Source organism: Bos javanicus, chromosome 19 (assembly GCF_032452875.1).
Source record: "Bos javanicus breed banteng chromosome 19, ARS-OSU_banteng_1.0, whole genome shotgun sequence".
Lineage (NCBI taxonomy): Eukaryota > Metazoa > Chordata > Mammalia > Artiodactyla > Bovidae > Bos > Bos javanicus.
The window spans coordinates 15,420,465-15,435,708 of NC_083886.1; the positions used below are offsets into that span (position 1 = coordinate 15,420,465).

At 47.9% G+C, this 15,244-nt stretch overlaps 1 long non-coding RNA gene across 2 annotated transcripts in view; it reads right to left on the bottom strand.

Annotated features, from left to right (window-relative positions):
• LOC133231767 (uncharacterized) overlaps positions 1 to 14,125 on the bottom strand; it is a 32,316-nt gene extending 18,191 nt beyond the window's left edge. The window contains exon 1 of one of the 2 annotated variants that reach the window (XR_009731232.1): positions 13,888 to 14,125. This is a non-coding gene — a long non-coding RNA (uncharacterized LOC133231767). Of the gene's footprint in view, positions 1 to 966; positions 2,188 to 13,887 lie in introns of those variants that run through there. The other variant, XR_009731233.1, reaches the window with a different exon arrangement.
• Positions 14,126 to 15,244: the final 1,119 nt, after the last annotated feature.

The following is a 15,244-nucleotide window of genomic DNA, read 5'->3' on the forward strand; positions in this document are numbered from 1 at the left end:
ATTCTTTAGGCAAGAATACTGGAGTGGGTTGCCATTCCCTTCTCCAGGGGATCTTCCTGACCCAGGGATTGAACTCAGGTCTCCTGCACTGCAGGCAAATTCTTTACCATCTGAGCCACCAGGAAAGCCTATATCTCTGTAAAGCTGTTAAAAAGATGTGGATCTAGGGAAAAGAAACGAATGGCTTCTCTCAGCTATGTGCTCTTCCATGTATCTACTCCAGCAAGCAGTTATCTCGTAGGGAAAGAAACAAGATCCTAACAGTGGGTTTGAGACAGATTTCTGACCATCAGTTCTTCCTTTCCCTGCTCAGCACAGAATAGTCAAGTATCAGAGTGGGCTGCAGCTGGGTAGCCTTTAACATTCATTTTGCATTCTGAGTTTCTCCACTTCCTTCCTTCTTCCTTCTTCTCTTCAGGGACCCCATTGTCCTGAGAGGGGACGAGGCGGACCACAGCTTAGATTACAGAACTGTGACAGCCAGTCTGTCTGGAAAGGGCATTGAGTACAACACCGATTCAGGGAACTTTGAGTGCATGTGGATTCAAGATGGTCCTTCAGCTTTTCTCTGTGCAAGATGCTGTAAAGATGGTCCCCGCCTGTAGAAAGCTTGTGGTCAAGCAGAGAGATTGGCCAGTTCATGTCAAAAAAAGAGCTCGGAATGCAGGTAAAATTCCTGCTTTCTTTCCGATGAAATATTAAACTTGAGGCTGCCCGTGGGAGGTCAGCTGTGGCTAGGAGGTACAGCACTAATCTTTTCATGTTTGTCACCAAAATTTGTTCAATGTGGAAAACTTGCTTTTCTTACAAACGAACACTGTTTTCTGTCCCATTGAACACTGAGACTGTGCGCCTCAAAGCAACGTTGATCCAACTTTAAAAGCTAGGAGACGTACGGGAAAGTGGCATTCGAGCCAAGGAAAGCCACAGAGTATTCCAAACTGCTGGAGTATTCCAGAAGTTTACCTTGATTCCATAAGAGGTACGACAGGGCAGGAACAGCTGGATGTGTGCAGTGATGTGGAGCAAACCAGGGAGTTGAGTTAACCATTAGGGCTTTGGCCCCTGAAGACTGTGTCACACCACAGATGTTGAGATTGTGCTGTAATAATTGCTGACTTGTTTCATGTTGCTTTCATATCCCTTGAAGTATGCCAGCCCAAATTCTAGTATTTGACATAGCTGAGAGAGCTAGCGATTATCTACTTATTTCCTAAAGTCCCTTCTGATTAAGATCGTTGGGTAAAATACAGGAAGGGCTTCTCTGGTGGCTCAGACAATAAAGAATAAGCCTGCAATACAGGACACCTGGGTTCAATCCCTGGGTCAGGAAGATCCTCTGAAGAAAGGAATGGCAACCCACTTCAATCTTCTTGCCTGAAAAATCCTATGTGTGGGGTGTTTTTTTGCCTTTTAAACCTTATTTTTTAACTTTTCATCTTGCATTGGGATATAGCCGATTAATAGGGCTTCCCTGGTGGCTCAGATGATAAAGAATCCACCTGGAATGCAGGAGACCTGGGTTCGATATCCTGAGTTGGGAAGACCCACTGGAGAAAGGAATGGCTACCCACTTCAATATTCTTGCCTGAAAATCCCAGTCCATGGGGTCACAAAAAGTTGACAATTGAGCAATTAACACTTACTTACTTAAATTAAAGGCAATCCAGTTAAATTTGAATTTCAGAGAAATAAGTAATTTTTTAGTGTGTGTCCCATGCAATATTCATTGATCTGAAATTGAAGTTTAACTGGGAGTCTTCTATTTTTACCTGCTAAATCTGGCAACCTTACCTCTGATTCCCTTCTAGTCACCACAAAAATGATAAATGCAGCCCCACTTCAGGGCGAATATTTTGTGATGTGCACCATCTAGTGGTTACACGAAGAGGAAACAACTTGAAAACTGCAAACCAGAAAGCTGAAGAGAAACAACTAGGCTTAATTTTTTAAATTCTTAAAGAAGTTTTTGTTACTTACTTCTTTGGGTGTGCTGTCTGTGATCAGGTTAACCCCTTAAAATGTCCAGCAAATATCTGAAATCCTTGGTAAATTGGCCAATGTTTAAACAGCAACCCTCCCTGGGCTGAGGCTCTGGGCTCCTCCGTTAATACCTAAAGGCAAACACCCAGACCTTATCCTGGTCTGTTGTGGTCCCCAGCGTTCCTGGTGATGCTTTACAATAAGCATGTGGCATCCAGCCATATCCATCTGGTACAGTAAATGTCAGGCTGGTGTAATTCTATTAAACCCAGCCAGGCCTGCATGAAGACTGGAGGAAGCAAGTATTTCCTGTTTACTATTTTACCAAGAGAGTACAGGGCAAGTGCCAAAGGGAACTGGTCCGATCTGATGGGCCTCTAGCTGCACGTTGCTATCACTTGGGGTGTTTTTTGCCTTTTAAACCTAATTGTTTTTATTTTTTAGCTTTTTATTTTGTATCGGGATATAGCCGATTAACAGGGCTTCCCTGGTGGCTCAGATAATAAAGAATCCACCTGGAATGCAGGAAACCTGGGTTTGATACCCTGAGTTGGGAAGATCCACCGGAGAAAGAAATGGCTACCCACTCTAGTATTCATGCCTCAAGAACTCCATGGACAGAGGAGCCCAGCGAGCTACAGTCCATGGGGTCACAAAGAGTTGGACATGACTGAGCATGCATGCACGCATCATTGATTAATAGTGTCAACTTAAGAAATAGTCACAAGCTAAAAGCTAAGAGCTACGTTTTATTTGGTGGGAATTTTTAGGACTTCAAGCCTGGGGAGACAGCATGTCAAGTGACCCTGAGACAACTGTTCCAAGGAGGAGGCGGTGGGGAGGAGTCAGATTATATAGAAGTTTGCAATGGGAGGGGAGGGGGTGCTGGAAGGTGGGGAGGTGGAGGGGGTGTGGGAGGGCAGCTAGTCTGAACATCAGAAGATTATTGTTAAGGAAAACCAGATATCTCAAGTTAAGGAATTTAGCGCTTTTCTATGTATGGGAAGATGGCTAGAGTCTGGGCTTACTGAAATCATGCCTTTCATATGCATCTCAGCTATCTGGGGCCAGTATCCAGTGTGTTCACATCCCCTCAGCTCTTTAGTGCTCACTGTAGGGAGTGGCTGCAGCTCTAAGGCTGCTAGATAGCCGGCATTGTTCTTTCTGGTTGCCCTCTGGGCTCAGAAATTCACTTTCGGAGGGCTGGAATCGCTGATGCCTGCGACATCCTTATTTATTGACATGGCAGGAAATCCTCCATTTCTCAATAGTGTTGTGATAGTTTCAGACAGACAACTCAGCCAAAATAAACATATCCATTCTCACCTGGTGGTGCTAGTGGAAAAGAACCCGCCTGCCAATGCAGGAGACATAAGAGATGTGGGTTCGATCCTTGGGTTGGGAAGATCCCCTGGAGGAGGAAGTGGCAACCCAGTCCAGTACTTTTGCCTGGAGAATCCCATGGACAGAGGAACCTGGTGGGCTATAGTCCATGGGGTTGCAAAGAGTTGGACACCACTGAGCGACTGAACATTCTCACCGGGGGTGTTTTTAAAAGTCCCAGTGCCTGTGCCTTCCCACTTCAGCCTCTGTCTTTCCCTTCTCTTCCCTTGCCCTTCCTTCTCTTCTCTTTTTCTCCTATTTAAATCATGTGAGTTTATACATCCATGTGGGGTTACTCTAAAGACCAAGCTGACAACAGTAAGAGATGGTCAGATTTCCGAAAACTGAAATCAGATTTCACCCTAGAACTTGAGATATTTTACGGACAAAACCTCAGCATATTCACTGAGGCCCTCTCTGGGTTCTTTTGCTTTACAGACCAGGCTGAAAGGCAAAGGAGCTTCCCTGCAGCCAATTCAGTGTCTGTGGTTCTGTGATTTCATCATAAATGCTCCTTACAAAATGATATAGAAACTCCACTGGCAGTTTAGCCTGGGAGAAAATTCCAGAGCTCAATTTGTTCTTTGAATAGGTTTTAGAATAAACCTGAGGGGGAGAGAGAATTTGGGGGATAGAAATTGAATTTCATAATACCCTCCAAATGGACAAGGTGTCTCTATCATAATAACAATTTTAATAGTGAAAACTAATACCTGCAATTTTTGATGGTCCCTTATTGATCAGGATGTTTTGCACACACACTATCCTCTTTAACTCTCAGAGCAACCCTAGGTGGCTGGGGACTATATCACCATTTTGCATGCATGCGTGCTAAGTCACTTCAGTCATGTCTGACTCTTTGTGACCCTATGGACTGTAGCCCGGCAGGCTCCTCTGTTCATGGGATTCTCCAGGCAAGAATACTGGAGTGGGTTGCTGTGCCCTTCTCCAGGGGATCTTCCTGATCCAGGGATTGAATTTGCATCTCCTATGTCTCCTGCATTGATAGATGGATTCCCTGGTAACTCAGCTGGTAAAAAAAAATCAACCTGCAATGCAGAAGACCCCGGTTCAATTCCTGGGTTGGGAAGAGGCTGGAGAAGGGATAGGCTACCCACTCCAGTGTTCTTGGGCTTTCCTTGTGGCTCAGCTGGTAAAGAATCTGCCTGCGATGTGGGAGACCTGGGTTCGATCCCTGGGTTGGGAAGTATTCTGGCCTGGAGAATTCCATGGACTGTATAGTTCATGGGGTCGCAAAGAGTCGGACACGACTGAGCGATTTTCACTTTACGACTAGCGCCACCTGGGAAGCCCATATTACGCACAAGCAAACTGAGGCTCAGGATTGGTGTAAATATTTCCTGCAAGGACACAGCTGGTGAGCAGCACAGCTGTTTTTCACACCCAGCGTTCTCTGACTGCAAATCCTGGGCTCTTCCTGCTCTGATATTCTGCCAAGACTACAATGCATAGTGCTGCAGATTCCTTTGCCTTTTGGCTCAGGCTTATGATGGAGAGCTCTCTGCCAAGTCACTCACATGTCAATGACACTCCATTGCCAGCCACAGCCGCCCAGTATGTTGAGGCCCTTAAACCAGATTTTCAAAAATATTCACTTCCTTCTGGCTGGGTCAAGGAGGTCAAAAGGCAGTTTTGGTTTTTATGACACTTACCTTTGGGTAGCTGAGTCACCTTGGGGAGACTTACTGGGGCTTTGGTGAGGATATTAAAGGCTGTCTCTAAGGATCTGTGGAGCCCTCCCTGGAAAGAGCAACAGGAAACAACCACTGGTGAAAGGAATAGTGGAGATAAACCAACCCAGAAACTGTGTTGCAGAATCAATTCATTGCTCCTATCTGACGGCCCCTCATGCTGAAATGTCACCTCCTCTGGGAAGCCTTCTGGGATCTGCCTCTGTCCCAGGCCCATGTCCTTCTCACCCCACTGCCATTGACACTGGCCTCTGCTCTCCTTCTCAGCACACACAATCAGAAGCGGGAGTGTGTGCATATACATCTCTTTCCAGAGTGAATCCGTGGGTGTCCAGAAGAAGGGGTCCCAAGGAGCAGGCATAGGTGGTGGCTATAAGGAGGCAATTTTGCAAGACTTTGCTTGGTGATTCAGGGTCACATGGATTAGTCACTGGGGAGGGTTTTGAAAATCTTTACAGTGTCCTGGTACAGTCAACCTTGTCTATGTCACAGCCTGTGGTTTTCCAGAGCACACTAGGTTTTCCCAAGCACCTTTAGCCTCTCCTCTGTGATCTGTCATAGGACTTAACACACTTAATCTTTCATTCAACAAGTATTTCTTGAGAGCTTGTTAGGGCCCAGGCACTGTGCTGGGTGCTGGAATCAGTAATGAACAAATCTGGACTTCCCCTGTAGTCCAGTGGTTAAGACTCAGCGTTCTCAGTACAGGAAGCACAGATTTGATCCCTGGTCATGGAACTAAGATCCAGCATGCCACAGGGCACAGCCAAATAATAATAATAATATAACCATCAGGGCTCCTGTCCCGTGCAGGTTACTGACAAGGGGAAAGGCTTACAATCATCTGGACTGAAATGTCTACCACAGGACACCAAGCGCTCCTTGAAGAAACAGACTAAGTTGTATCTACTTTTTAACATTTTCATTGTATGTTTCAGTTTATTATGTAGTTCACACATCATAAAGTGCACCCTTTTAAAGTGGACAGTTGAGTGGTTTTATATATTCACAAGGTTGTACAACCATCACCACTGTCTCATAGCAGATCATTTTCATCAGCCCCACAATAAACCCCACGCCCATTAGCAATCACTGGTCGCCCTCCCTGCCCCCAAGCTCTGGAAGCCATTCATCTGCTTCCTGTCCTCTGGGTTTGCCTTTTCTAGACATTTCACATAAATGAGATCATGCAATAATGTGGTCTTCTGTGAGTGACTTCTTTCACTTAGTGTAGTATTTCCAAGGCTCATCCATGTTGGACCAGGGCTCCGTTTCTTTTTATGGCCAATATTATCCCACTCTGAATATTCCACCTTCTGTTTGTGCAGCCATTGGTGGCTCAATTCAGTTCAGTCACTCAGCTGTGTCTGACTCTGCAACCCCATGGACTACAGCATGCCAGGCTTCCCTGTCCATCGCCAATTCCCGGAGCTTGTTCAAACTCATGTCCATCGAATCAGTGATGCCATCCAACCCTTCTCCTCCTGCCTTCAATCTTTCCCAGCATCAGGGTCTTTTCCAGTGAGTCAGTTCTTCACATCACGTGGCCAAAGTATCAGAGTTTCAGCTTCAGCATCAGTCCTTCCGATGAATATTCAGGACTGATCTTTAGGATTGACTGGTTTGATCTCCTTGCAGTCCAAGGGACTCTCAAGAGTCTTCTCCAACACCACAGTTCGTGGGTGGCTAGACTGTTACTTTAAAAAAAAAATCCGTTTACATTTAATGTAATTGTTCAGAAGGTGGGATTTATGTGTGCCAATTTGCTGTTTAATCTCTATATGACATACTTTATTTTGGCGCCATGCTGCATGTGGGCTCTTAGTTCCCTGACCAGGGGGTGAACCCACACTCCCTGGATTGAAAATATAAAATTTTTTTAAAAAATAATTTTATCTATTTATTTATTTTTGGTTGTGCTGAGTCTTCATTGCTGTGAGCGTTTTTCTCCAGTTGTTGCAAGTGGGAGGCTGCTCTCTAGCTGCAGAGCAGAGCTCCTCATCTTGCGGCTTCTCGTGTGGAGCACCGGCCGTAAGATGCTCAGGCTTCAGTAGCTGTGGCACGTGGCTCTGTATCGTGATACTGGGCTCTAGAGCACGGGCTCAACAGTTGTGGAGCATGAACTTAGTTGTTCTGCCACGTGTGGGGTCTTCCCAGATCAGGGACTGAACCCACATCTCCTGCACTGGCAGGAGGATTCTTCACTGCTGAGCCACCTGGAAATTACAAAATCTTAACCCCTGGATTGCCCGGGAGTCCAGTGACAGTCACTTTTGAAGTCTGTACTTTTCGCTGCCTTCCTGCTCCCTCTCACCCTGTCCTCTTGCCTGCCTCTCTCCTCTCTCCTTCCCTCCTTCTCTCCCTGTTCCTGTTTTCCTCGCTCCGATGCTTGTTACTCCACACATTATGAGCCCTGTGATTAAACATCTCAGAAAGGTTCCAATCATAGGGACCATTTTAAAAATTGTTAAGTAAATGCTTTACTTTGAAATAGTTTTAGGTGTATAGGAAGGCTGCGGAGATGGTAGAGAATTTCCGCACATCCATCCCCCAGTTGTCCCCACTGTGGAACATTTGTTCCAACAAAGGAGTCAGCATTGTTACCTTACTATTGACTAAACTCTGCCCTGTATTCAGATTTCGCTATCTTTTCCCTGATGGCCATTTCCTGTCCTAGGATCCCACCCAGGACACCTTACTGCATTTAATTAACATTGTCTCATTAGACTCTGCTCATCTGTGATGCTATCTCAGGCTTCCCTGTTTCTGATGACCTGGCTGGCTTTGAGGACGACTGGGACCGTTCTTGGTGGAATGGCCCTACATTGGGGTTTGTCTGATGTTTTTCTCATGGTGAGGTGGGGGATTATGGGTTTGGAACAGGGGGATGACCACCAAGGTGACATAAATTGCTGAAAAGCCCCAGAACTAAGAAAGGAGACTAGATTTTTCAGAATTACTCAGAAAAAGCAGGGAAACTTGACTTTGAATACCTTCAAATGGTAGAAGTGCTGTGTGGGAGGATTCCCTGATCTTTTTTCCAGAGAGAGTGCTAGGCTGCCTGTCCTCAGGGTGACGAGGAAGTGAGTTTTTATCGGACGTGTGAGCACAATGTGACACGTGGTCTCTCTCCTGTCGGCGCTACAGTGACCTTAGGTGAGTCGAGCCCTCTTTCTCGGTTTCTGTAGGACTGGGAAGTTCAGACCCACAAAAACTCCAGGGCCTCTACCACTGAGACAGTTTATACTCTGAGAGATGACCCATTGGTCCCCGCAACATCCAAGCAATTTCCAAAATTTGGCTTCCCGTTCTTTCTTGTCAGTCGCAGGCTGTCTGTATTCAGTTGTATCTTGTTCCCAAAGGATAAGCCCACCCCAATCCTATTTTTTTGTTTGTTTCCTGATTCACGTGTCCGTTCATTTCTGTCTGGCTGCATGGGGCCTTCACTGCTGTGCTCACTTCTCTCCTGTTGTGGCGAGCGGGGGTTCCTTTCTAGTTGCGGTGCCTGGGCCTCTCCTTGCGGTGGTGTCTCTTGTTGGCGAACCCAGGCTCTAGGCACATGGGCTCAGTAACTGTGGCTCGAGGGCTTAGCTGCTCTGTGGCATGTGGGATCCTCTGGGCCCAGGGATTGAACCCGTGTCCCCTGCACTGCAAGGCAGACCCTCAACCACTGGATGGCCAGCGAAGCCCCCAATTCCATTTTTAAAACGTTTCTTGCAGACAAACACACTGAAAAAAGCCAATCCAGCCCTTGGCCCCCAAGCCACACTGAGGGGCCCCCTGAGTGTCCCAGAGCAGCAGTGCCCGGGGGAGGGGGGGAACCCCACGCTGGTCTCCCTGCTCCCCTGCTGACACAGCACGAGGCCCAGAGGAGGGTCACAGGCACATCCACAGCCTCACGATGCTGGACGCTCTTCACCCCAAGGGGCTGTTTTGGTTCAGCAGCTCCCGGGGCTCGAATAAGTTAATCACTGATGACGAGAGATTAATTTGTAACTGCCTGGCAGACAAGATAGTTCAGATTCCGGTGGGGCGGCACTGAACTGTGACGTGGGCATGTCTCAGAAACTTGGCGCGGAGGCTGAGAACTTCGGATCCACACCGCTTCCTAGAGGCCACCCGTCATCCCTCCAGAGGGAGGGGTGGTGTGCCGAAGACTCTCCCTTCCTCTCTGCAGCGTGTGCGCTGGCCTTAGAAAACCTGTCCACGCACTGGCCAGGCTCAGTAGCAAAGTCCAGCTTACTTTTTTAAAGTTATTTATTTTTAAAGGTATTTATTTGATCCGTCAGTTAAATACATCTTTTTTACATCTTTTTTTTTTTTTTAATATTTATTTGGCTGCACTGGGTGGCGGCACGTGGGATCTTCAATCTTCATTGCGGCCTGGGGCTCTTGATCTTTAGCTACGGCATGTGAACCCTTTCGCTGCAGCACGTGGGGTTTAGTTCCCGGACCAGGGATCGAACCCAGGGCTCCTACGTTGGGAGCACAGAGTCTTGGCCACTGGACTACCACGGAAGTCCCAAAAAGTCCAGTTTGAAAAACCCAGATAAGGGGGAGCGTCTGCTTACCAACCTAGCCAAGGCCTGTGGACCAAACCTTGTGGGAAGGGAGGAGAGGAGGGGATGAGTAAGGAGAGAGGAGGCGATGGACGAATGTGGAAGGATGGATGGGACCTCAGGGTGGTAGGTGGTGGGTAGTGAGAGATGTTTCCTACAGCCTGAAGCCCCCAGCTTGTGGATTGCAGTCACTCCAGGAAAGCCAGGTCATTGAGGGTCTGCTCTCCCACCCCAAGAGCATCCCCTCTGTCATTCCCAACCTTAGCTCCCACCCCACCCCCCATTCTGGGCCCAGGAAAGACAGATGAGTCATGACACGCAGGTGCCCTGGGGGCCTGACCCTTGTGCTCCAAACATCACTTCTATATCAAGTAAAACGACTCTTTCCTGACACCCTGGACATCCATGGCCACAGATGTTGGCTGTGGGTGCTGCCATTCGCCAGTTTGAACCATCTCTTCTTTCTAGCCAGGACAGTTTGGAATTCTCAAGTCAAGCCTATTTATCAAGACAGGCCCTGGCAATAATGCCCTGATGGCCTTGGGCTCAGAAGTCTATTCTTTAATGCCACAGTCTCACTAGAGAAAGAAGATAAGAAAAAGTGAGTGAAACCCAAAGTAGGAATGGGGCCTGCATTAAAAAAAGGGGTGCAGAGGAAATTCTCTGAAGGCTGCTGGAATGTGGGTTCCCTACCCAGAAGGCTCTGGAGCTCAGTTGAGTAGTGGGTGATTTGTGCTTGACTTTTTTTTTTTTTTTTGGCCACACCACATGGCGGGATTGTAGTTCCTTGACCAGGGCTCAAACCCAGGTCACAGCAGTGACAGCAGCCAGTCCTAACCACTGGACCACCGGGAACTTCCCTGGGCTTGATTTTCTACCAGGAACTCAGCATCTGTCATTCTGGTTCAATCCCACCACCCTTGCCCGTGAGTGTGCCCCATGCAGTCTCCTGTCTCTCTTTTGGTTCATGCTGTTCCTTCCGCCTGTGAGGTCCTTCTCTCCTTTTCCATGTCACTCACTTTGATCAAGACCTGGCTGAGGCATCATTTCCACCAGAAAGCCTTCATGAGCCTTCAGGATGGCCCTCGATTCCCTCTCTTTGGTATCTAGGCCTCCTTATACCCATCACAACCACATCTGTGGGTTCTCAACCATGATGGGTGGCTTGGAATCACATGAGGCACCTTGCTAAACATACAAATACTGGATGCCTTGGTAAACTTGGAAAACTGTATTTCTTTTTTTTTTTTTTTAATGAGTTTGGCTGTGTTGGGTCTCAGCTGCAGCCCTTGGGCTCTTCGTTGCCACGCTCAGGCTTGTGGTGTGTGGCTTAGATGCCCTGTGGCATGCAGGACCTTAGATCCCTGACCAGGGATTGAACCTGCATCCCCTGCATTGGGGGACGCAATGACTGGACCACCAGGGAAACCCCGGGAAGCTGTATTTTCATTAGTCTTTGTGTGTGTTTTGGATGCCAGGCCAGGGTTGGGTGTTTCTTCTCTAGTCTTTGTCCCCTGGGCCTGGGCACAAGGCTGAGGTCATGCAGACTGCATGTCCCTGTGCCCAGACAGCCCCTGTGGTTGTTCAGTTGCTAAGTCGTGCCCGACTCTTTGTGACCCCATGGATTGTAGGCTACTAGGCTCCTCTGTCCTCTACTATCTCCCAGAGTTTGCTCAAATTCGTGTCCATTGAGTTGGTGATACTATCTAACCATCTCATCCTCTGCCCTCTTCTCCCTGGTGGAAAGGGCTGCAGAAGTGCAAGACCCACGCCCTTTCATTCACGCTCCATTCATAGTTCCTGCCCCAGATGCTGTGCTGGGGATCCAAGAGCAAAACCCAACATAGTCTGCCTCGCACAGCTGACAATCTGGTCAGAGAGACAGATGAACCAAATTACCTACACACATCTTATTGCAAAGTACAACATGAACTTTATAGAGGGAAAGCAGAGCTGCTCTGAGAACCCGTAACAGCGACTCTATCATCAGCTGGGAGGTCAGGGAAGGCAGGGTGGAGCCCTATGTGAAGGGTAGTGGGGAGCGGTCCCACTGGGTTCTTCCCAGTGGTCTTTTGGGAATTGACTGGGAGGCACTGGGGGGTCCAAGCCCCTCCAGATGCTAAGATGGTTTCCAGAAGGAGCTTCTCCCCACATTCACCCCATGACCTTCCTTTGATTCTGCCTTTCTGCTCTCTCTTCTTGCCATGAGCTCTGGAAAATGGTGTATTTGTAAGCAGGGGTTAGGCTGTATCTCCAAACAGGGGCTGTCTGCTAATATCTGCAATGATGTTGCTGAATTTCCAAAAGGTTCACCTCTCTTTGACCCAACATAATCATGTCATGTACTGGACACATGGCTTGGCTAGGAAAGGACAGGCTGCCCTCCAGAGTCCCTCCCCACTCATCAGCGGAACATCCTTGTGCAGCGAACAACACGGGCAACCTTCGGTGGTCGGCTTGCTGCCATCTCAAGCAGGACATTCTTGCTTCTTGGCTCTCCCTTGTAGCTAGAAGACTCCCTTTATCCCAGAAGGAGATAATTACATCTTCTGTGACCATAACTCTATTTGGTCATTTAGACACAAATTTATATGTATTTTCTGGAGGACTGGGTGATTTTCTTATCTGAATTGAAAAGAGGCTTTCTTTAAGTACGATCCAAGAGAGCTCTTTCATATGGTAATTCACACACACTCTCTGGCAGATAAGCCCTAGACTTGGCAGAAGGTTCAAAGCAGAAATTGTGTTCAGATGAGGCCCATGGACGTTTTTGATCTGATGTGCTTTTGCCACTGACGTTGGGATGATTCTGGCCTCTGAGTGGCAGTGGGCCTCAAACACCTGGTAAAGGGAAATCTTTTTAAACAAAGTCCGAACCATGTAGAGTGAGTAGAGGAGTCCTTGTTACATTTGGGAGCTGGAAAAAGAAGCATTTTCTGGTGGAAGTAACTCATGTCACAAGCTGGCTAAGCTGGAGTGGCCCTAGAGAGTCAGCTCATCTCTTCCTGTTACCAGTGGGGAAACTGAGGCTTGGAGAGAGAACACGGATTAGCTTAGGTCACCGACTGAGTGGCAGAGCCAGGCTGACCCCTCACAGGCACTTCCTTCTGCACCCGAACCCTGCTGATGGCCACCAGTGGCCAGTGTGAGGATGGAATGAGCTAGGTGGGTGACCGTGTGTATGGGAAGGTGAGAGGGGACACATGGGCTGGAAGACAGGGTGTCTCACCAGGTCTAGTGGGACCCCCTCCTGTTTCAGATATGGGAAGCCGCTTTTCCTACTTAGGAAGGCTTAGGGATAAGCATCACCTACAGGATGGGGCATGGGTTTCCCTAGCGGCTCAGATGGTAAAGAATCTGCCTGCAATGCAGAAGACGCAGGAGACACGTGTTCGATCCCTGGGTTGGGGAGATCCCCTGAAGAAGGGAATGGCTCTCCACTCCGATATTCTTGCCTGGAGAATCCCATGGACAGAGGAGCCTGACTGGCTGCAAAGGGTCGGACACGACTGAGCGACTAACACTGCTGCTAGTACTACAGGAGAGGATGCTGGCAGTCGAGCGGGAACTGGGAGGGAAGAGGAAGGGGGAAGTGCGCCCTACAGACACCAGAGAACGACGCGTGAGCCACGTGCCGTGTGACTGTTTCACAAACGGCTGTAGTACTCCTTGGAGCTGGAGGAGGATTGGCTGTCACCAGAGTGATATGCTCCCTCGGGCGCCATATCTTCCCATGTCTGACCTGTGGGAAGACACTTCTGGCTGTGCAGACAACTTGAACTTCCTGAGCACCCACTAGCTGAGCAACCTCGTGAGTGCTCAGTAGAGATCCTGTGAAGGAAGGGCACAGAGGAAGGGTACATGCTTTCTCCTTCAATTCCCCTTAACGATAGCTTCGAAAGGTATGATTCTCTCTACCTACCAGATGAGGAAACAGAGAGGCTGAGTTTCCTGCCCACGTCACACAGCTCAGCAGCAGCAGAGCCCGACTCCCGCGGTTCTGTTTCCACCAGCGTGCCTCCCCTCAGCTTCCACTGAAAATGCCTTTCCGAGCCTCCAGGCCCTGCCGCCCCTCCCCAAAGGACAGGCAACAGAACCTGAGTGCCTTTGAGCAGAGGCAGGGTGCCTCGTGCATTAGCTCTGATGTGGGGAGGCGTATGTTGGTGGTTCAAGCATTTGAGCACTTCCAATGCTGGAAGTGGGAGTCTCTCTCCCCAAAACGCAAGGTCGGCAGACACTGGGGGACATACCTGGGTGTGTTCGTTTTTCACTCCAAGACCAGCTTGTTTGCAGCAGGCCCAAGCTCCACCAGTATGCCAGGACCCTGTTCTGATGGAGACTTAGAAAGTCAGCATACACATCTCCACTGAGGCTGCTCCTTCTTGGGCCTGAGAAATCCAGGGACCCCCTCTTCCCTGCTCTTGTCTCCTAGTTCCTCTGCTTCTGGTGATGAGGCAGGGACAGCTTGGAAAGAAGGCCTTCGTCATTTCTGTAGTGAAACTGTCCCAAGATTTTGGCAACTGTGAGTTTTTTTTTTTAATCAATATTCATTTCTCTAGTGAATTTCAACAAGATTAACTCTAAAAAAATAAAATTTAACATTTCCATTCTCTGTGAAGGGTGTTGGTGGATATGGAAAGAGAAGTTCTAAAGATGAAATTGCCTACCTCGGAAGGGCGCATGCAGGAGTCCTGACTAGGGTGAGGGTGAGGAGATCTACTCTGTGGTCCTGACTCCTTCCTGCTGCCTGTGTGTCTTGGGCAAGTTGCTTGACCTCTCTGGGTCTCCGTGCTTGCTAAGGACTCTTTCGGTGCAAATATGTTATTATTATAAACAGGGAAAGAATTCTCTCAATTGTGTAGTTCCTTTGTAGAGCTGACTTTCACACATTTGCCGTGGACAATGGTACTTGAGTTATTTCCAATGGTGACTCTAGGTCTGTGGGTTTGTTAGGTCCATCAGGCTGTAGCGTGCGTGCTCAGTCACTTCAGCCATGTCTGACTCTTTGCGACCCATGGACTGTAGCCTGCCATGCTCCTTTGTCCATGGGGTTCTCCAGGCAAGAATATTGGAGTGGCTTGCCATTTCCTCTCCTAGGGGATCTTCCCGACTCACGGAATCAAACCTGCATCTCCTGCATCGCAAGTAATTCTTTACTCACTGAGCCACCTAGAGCCATATGCATTTTACACTGTAAAAATACTTCCCATTTGCTTAAATTAAAATCCTGGACATAAAATATGGTGCACACATTTCATGCTCTATGATTTCATGTATTGAAATCATACAGAGTCTGTTCTCTTATCATTGTGGAATTATGTTAGACATCAATATCAAAAGATTTTTTTATGTCCCTGGCTATGTTCCAGTGTTTCCTAATTTATAGTCCATGGAAACGTGAATAGGATTTATATCCTACTGTGGTGTGAAAATTGTGTACATCTTAATTATGTTGAAAAAAAAATAAAAATCCTAGAGGTGAAATGGTATGTCCAAATTGCTCTGAATTGTAGCCTCAAAACTAGAGAACCAGACCATGTGGTCCAAACTCCTTAGTTTATAGGGGTGAGGGCCCAGCATCAAGGAAGGAAGAATCCCAGGACTCAG